Genomic DNA, 5,975 nt, shown 5'->3' with positions numbered 1-5,975 from the left:
CTTCTTGTAGAGTAACTTAAGCATGTATAGGTTTTAAACTACTAACTAAATTGCACACACCTATTAACATAATAGGAATACAGTTACATAGACAAAGCAGATCTGTAATTACCAGCCATCTCCAGTGAAGCCAAGAAAACCAGTTAGGCACCCTAGGCATTTGTGAAAATTTGTCTATGATATGACGGATATTGTCCAACTGTACTTGAACAGTCTGAGAGAAATCAGACAAATTAAAGCAACCTATTTCTGGGAACTGTTCACATCCCATATGTTCTTTTAACCGTAGATAGTCTGTAGTCGTAAGATTTTGGAGTGCTACAACTTGCACTTCTCCTAATTCTTGGTTGAGTTCCAACAGTATAGATCCAGTCAAATTTGTTGTTTTACTGTATGCACAGGCCAGCTTAGATATCTCCTTCTTCATTCCAATGGTAAGTCCAGGAAATGGTGGAATGGATGCAGCTACAACTGCAGCATCGCCTGGATCTTTGTGGAGGCTTTTTGATGATCATCTTCTGGTATGAGTCTTCCAGACAGTGCTGATGTTGGAAGTTCTTCTTCATATTGTATCTCAGTTCATTTTCTGGGTAGCCAAATTAGGCTTTGATCTTCTGTATAAAAACAAACAGACCCTTTGTCCACACTTTGATATGCCCTTTATACCATTGTGTAGAACTCATTGGAGGTCACCACACAGGAACTGCTTTTTTTTTTTTTATTAAGAGAAAGGAATATTATCAGAAAAGTGTACCTCCATAGCTGATCATCTGACACCCTTTAAGTGATCAAAATTAAGGATATTTAAAGTATGCGTTAATCTTTGATTTACCATTAGTTTTATCCTATCAAGGAGTAATCCCCCTTTTCTTTCTTTCTTTTTTTTTTTTTAAATCTTTAATCTACACTTACATGAAGAATACTATGTTTACTAGGCTCTCCCCTATACCAGGTCCCCCCTATAAACCACATTACAGTCACTGTCCATCAGCATAGCAACATGTTGTAGAATCACTACTTGTCCTCTCTGTGTTGTACAGCCCTTAAATCTTTAATCTACACTTACATGAAGAATACTATGTTTACTAGGCTCTCCCCTATACCAGGTCCCCCCTATAAACCACATTACAGTCACTGTCCACCAGCATAGCAACATGTTGTAGAATCACTACTTGTCCTCTCTGTGTTGTACAGCCCTCCCCTTTCTCCCTCCTCCCCATGCATGCTAATCTTAATACCTCCTTTCTTCTTCCCCTCCCTTATCCCTCCCTGCCCACCCATCCTCCCCAGTCCCTTTCCCTTTGGTACCTCAACTGGGTTATTTTTAACTGGTTTGCAGATTCCTGTTTTTTTTTTCTTTTTTACAGTGTAAAGGGCTTTTAAAAATTATGTGTAACTTTAGACAAAAATATTTCAAGTCAATAAATTTTTATTTAAGGAATTTTACAAGTTGTGATGCCTTCCACTGCCTGTCAAGGTCACCTTAGTTACTAGAGAGCTTGAGTCAGGGTTTATCTTCAAGATTGACCTTTTTACAAGAACCTATGCTTAAGCCATAGTTGTCCTGTCAGTCTGCCCATCATTCTTTTAGTTGGGCTTATTTTATCTCCCTGTGAATATAGACCTAACTGATGATATACTTCAAACACTTCACCACCTACAATCTTTGGGATTGAATTTCTTCAAATAATTTACTTTAGGGTCACTTTCAAGGTCAGAGTAGACGAATTCTGCCAGGTTCTCAGTTTAAGACACCCTCTAAACATGAATGAATTCAAATCATATTCACTCCTAAGCTACTGCACATAAAAATAGTACAGACTGTGGGATATGCCAAACCCTAAGGTAAAAAAATTTAACTATTAGGTCTTTCATCTTTTCAGTAACTCTGTCTTGTAGTTTCTCCCACAGATCTAACATATAGTTTTATGAGTAAAGCAAAGCCACATAGTTACTCTATGAGGTATTTCCAACAATGTGGGTCTGCAGGAAAAGCCCCATGAGGATAGACCTTCACTAATGGGCTGTTTCTTTATGGATTGGTAGTTTTTTTTTATATAGATATATATGTATGTAAAATATTCAGTTATATTTAGATAATTCAGAGAAAATGAGATATGTATGTATCTCATTCAATTGTAAAGTAAAATGAGGTATAAAATTTTGTTGTATCAATTGCAGATTTTCAGTCATAATTCACTTGCTGTTTGACTTTGTTTATATGTCTTCTATCATACACATACTGTATCTGGGTTGTATGTTTTGTAAACATAGCTTTCTTCTCTTCAATATTATAAATATATTTTCCATGTTTTCTTTCATCCTTTAAAACATTTACATTTTAAATACAAGTGGAATTTATTTTAAGCATGGCATTAAATTCTACCCTTTTTTTTCCCAAATGAATAGCTCCTTCTCCCAACAACATCTATTAAATGGTCTGTCATTTCCTGACTTATTTTAAATGTGTCATTTATCATATACTAAGATGTATGTGTATATGTATATATATTCCCTGGACTTTTAATTTTAATTTTGTTCTATTGATCTATTTGCCTGTTATTTACAATACCACATTATTTCAGTTATTGTGACTTAACATAAAATTTTGATGTTGGTAAAGTGAGTCCTTCTTATTCTTCAATCTTGATTTTTTTATTGCGCATCTCATAGATGAACTTTAGAATTAGCTTGCCAATTATTTAAAATACCCTGTTGGAATTTTGATTAAAATTACATCACGTTTATTATTTAATTTGGGGAGCATTACCTCTATATAATATTGAACCTTTTTATCTAGGAATATCTCTTATAGCCCTCATTAAAACTACATGGTTGTCTTCATTACATTTCATACTTCTAAGTTTTTCCTAGGTAATTAAGGGTTTTGTTGAACTTAAATATAGCTTTCTTCTCTATCATATTTTCAAGGTAGTTTTTGATGGTTATTGAAAAGTTGTAGATTTTGATGGTTATTGAAAAGATGTTATTTCTACCTTCCAAAAATTTTAATTAGCCCAAATAGATACACATGACTGCCTTGGATTTTCTAGGTATATGTCTACCTTGCCAATATTCATAGTTATTTATTTTTTTGATCTTTTTGTATTGACAGTAACTATAGGACAAAATTACTGATCATAAAAGTAGTAGGCAACATTATGTCTTGTTCCTGACTTCTAAGGAAGGAATGTGGTTTAATATTTTATTCTTTAGAATCATATTTGGAAACTGGCAAAATGTTGATAATTGTTGAAGATGAATGATAGGTACATAAAACTCATCAATCTATTTCTCTATGTTTGTGTATGTTCGATAGGAAAGAGCAAAATGAAGAAAATAGAGTCAAAAAATAACTTGTTTTAGGTTTTTGGTAGAGACCCCTTTTCAAATTAAGGAAGGATCTTTTTTACCTAGCTTATTGTAAGTTTTTATTTGGGATAGGTATAGAACTAAGTGTGTCTTCAAAAAGTATTTTTGAAATAAAAACTAACAGGGCAGTTACAGGGTCTACCCATCTCAAAAGACCAAGGGAAAAACTATGAGACTCTCAATATAAAAAATTGAGAACTCATTCACTAAATATTCTCTCTTTTCATCATCAACTGACAGTTTTCAATAACAGTAGAAGTGCCCTTAGGGCCTAGCACATGGTGAAAGCACAGAAGGGACTAAATTAATAATGAAATGTATTATTGTTAGAGGGTTTTGTGGGGGAGAGAGTTGTAGGTCATGGAAGCTGTGTTGCACCACTCAGATCCCTGCTCCAGGACTGAAGGCCTTATCCCCCAGCTGCTGGGAGTATAGTTGGTGGACACTCTAGCTGCCAACCCCTTCTAGGAATTGCCTGTGGTTGAAGAGAAACACCTTGCTCAAGTTTCTAGAGCCTTCTCAGGAGCAGCTGTATGCAATCGCTGGCCTGTTGTGGCTGTAAAATCCCAACACCACTGCCCAACTCAGGAAAAGTTGGAGGGGCTCTTCTAGCTTCAAAGACCTCTGTGGGGGCGTTGAGGCCCTTAGGGCTGCCAGATAAAATAAATACAGAATGGCCAGTTAAGTCTGAATTTTAGATAAACAACAAGACATTTTTTAGAATCAGTATGTTCCAAATATTGCACGGAACATATTGCTGCTAAAGTTCTTTTTGCTGTTTATCTGAAATTCAGATTTACATGGGCATCCCATATGTCTGTTTGCTAAATGTGACAGCTTCCTAGATTACCCTCTTCTGTAATCCTGTTTCTTTCCCTCACTCCATAAATGTTGATTCTGAGAGTGCTCCCTAACCAACTTCCTTTATGCTAACTTGTCTTTCAGATCTGCTTTCTCGGTACTGAGTATACAGTAGGATTAAAATTTCAATGAAACATCTTTTTTGGCCCTGCCTGAATTTTAGAGCCAATTAAGAGGTTGGCACCTGGGTCCCTTATAGATGGGTTCCAATCTCATTTAGACTGATTACTGATGAGCTGAGACTAGAGAACATGGCTTAAGTCTGAATGCCTAACAGGTTTGTTAATGTGTTACTCCCAGTCGAATTTACTCAGTGTCTGCTGCCCTAAGCCTACTTTATATGTGTTCTTATTACCTGCATCAGTTAGGTAGGTAAGTCATTTCTCCTGTGTTTGGGAGGCAAGAGTAAGGAGTGAGCAAGAAGCCAGTACTATTACCCTTGCGACAGTCTCTCTACATGATAATACGAAGCCAGGAGGAAGAGGTGTCCTACTAAACATTGCTTTGTAAGGATAAGAGCAGACCTGTTCAACATAGCAGCAGACTCAGAGACTCCAAGAATGAACTACTGGTTACCAAAGGGGAGAGGTGTGGGAGGGCGGATGGGGAGGGAGGGAGAAGGGGACTGAGGGGTATTATGTTTAGTACACATGGTGTGGGGGATCACTGGGAAAACAGTGAATCTGTGGCTTCTTACTGCACTGATGGACAGTGATTGCATTAGGTATGGGTGAAGACTTGATGATATGAGTAAATGCAGTAACCACATTGTTTTTTCATGTGAAACCTTCAAAAGAGTGTATATCAGTAATGCCTTAATAAAGAAAAAAAAATGCCTGTTCAAATGGTCAGGGCAAATGTTCGTATATAAGCCTGAAGCACAATAGACTTGGACCTCCCAAAAGTATGGATTCTGTCTCCTTTGCAGGCTCTGTCTCTTCTCTAGTAAGGGATTTCCTCAGAATTTATGCTTATCTCCCTTCCGCATTTGTTGTGTGATCTGTTTTATCAAACTATCTAGTCTTAACTTAATGCTTTCATGGGCAGGACCTACAGATGAACATTTACCTTGACTCTCTGCTGGGCTCCAGTTGTGTGTGTCCAGCAGTTTTGTCCTCTGTACCTGGATTTTCTGAAAGTACCTGAAATACAGTATGTCCTGGCTTCAGTCATACTATTGGCTTGGATGTGGACAAATTCTCATTCTGTTCCGGGTTGGGTTTTTTTTTTTTCCTAAGTTCTTGTCCCACTGCAACAAAGAATTGAAAGGCACAGACACAGTAGCGAAGCAGAGTGCACGTTTTATTTGAATACACTCCGGTGAGGAGCCGGCCAGAGTCGAGGGAGACAAAGGCTTCCATCTGTCAGGCGGGAGGCTTGTACATATTGCATTCTGGTTAGGAGGTGCCTCTTTGACAGACAGGGTGGGGTTATCTGGTTTACAGGCCTTCCTGTGTAGTCCTCACCCTCAGTGAGCGTGGCCTTTGCCCACGCTGAGGTGTGATCTGGGCAGCTCTTAGTTCTGTCCGTTGGGATCTGGCTGGGGAGGAAGTCATCTCCCAGCAAGGCCCCTGTTGTCTCCACCTGGGACCCCCTCCTGGGCAGGGTTTGGGCGGCTTTTTTTTTAAACCATATTTGATGGCTTCTTCTCCGAGCCTCATCTTCCCCTTTTCTGGTTGTTCATGTTTATCTTTCTACCCAACATTCCTAGCAATTCAAGTTGCCAAGCAGTGAGGGGTATG

General features: G+C 38.0%; 1 non-coding gene across 1 annotated transcript; it reads right to left on the bottom strand.

Moving 5' to 3' along the window:
- Positions 1-1,886: 1,886 nt before the first annotated feature.
- LOC118973330 (small nucleolar RNA SNORA18) lies at positions 1,887-2,017 on the bottom strand. Its single transcript, XR_005062602.1, has one exon. It is a non-coding gene; the product is annotated as a small nucleolar RNA SNORA18 (small nucleolar RNA).
- Between the last annotated feature and the right edge of the window lie 3,958 nt (positions 2,018-5,975).

This window comes from Manis javanica, chromosome 10 (assembly GCF_040802235.1).
Source record: "Manis javanica isolate MJ-LG chromosome 10, MJ_LKY, whole genome shotgun sequence".
NCBI classification, from domain to species: domain Eukaryota; kingdom Metazoa; phylum Chordata; class Mammalia; order Pholidota; family Manidae; genus Manis; species Manis javanica.
The sequence above is the reverse complement of the archived record's forward strand: the minus strand, read 5'-3'. Positions and strand labels throughout refer to the sequence as shown.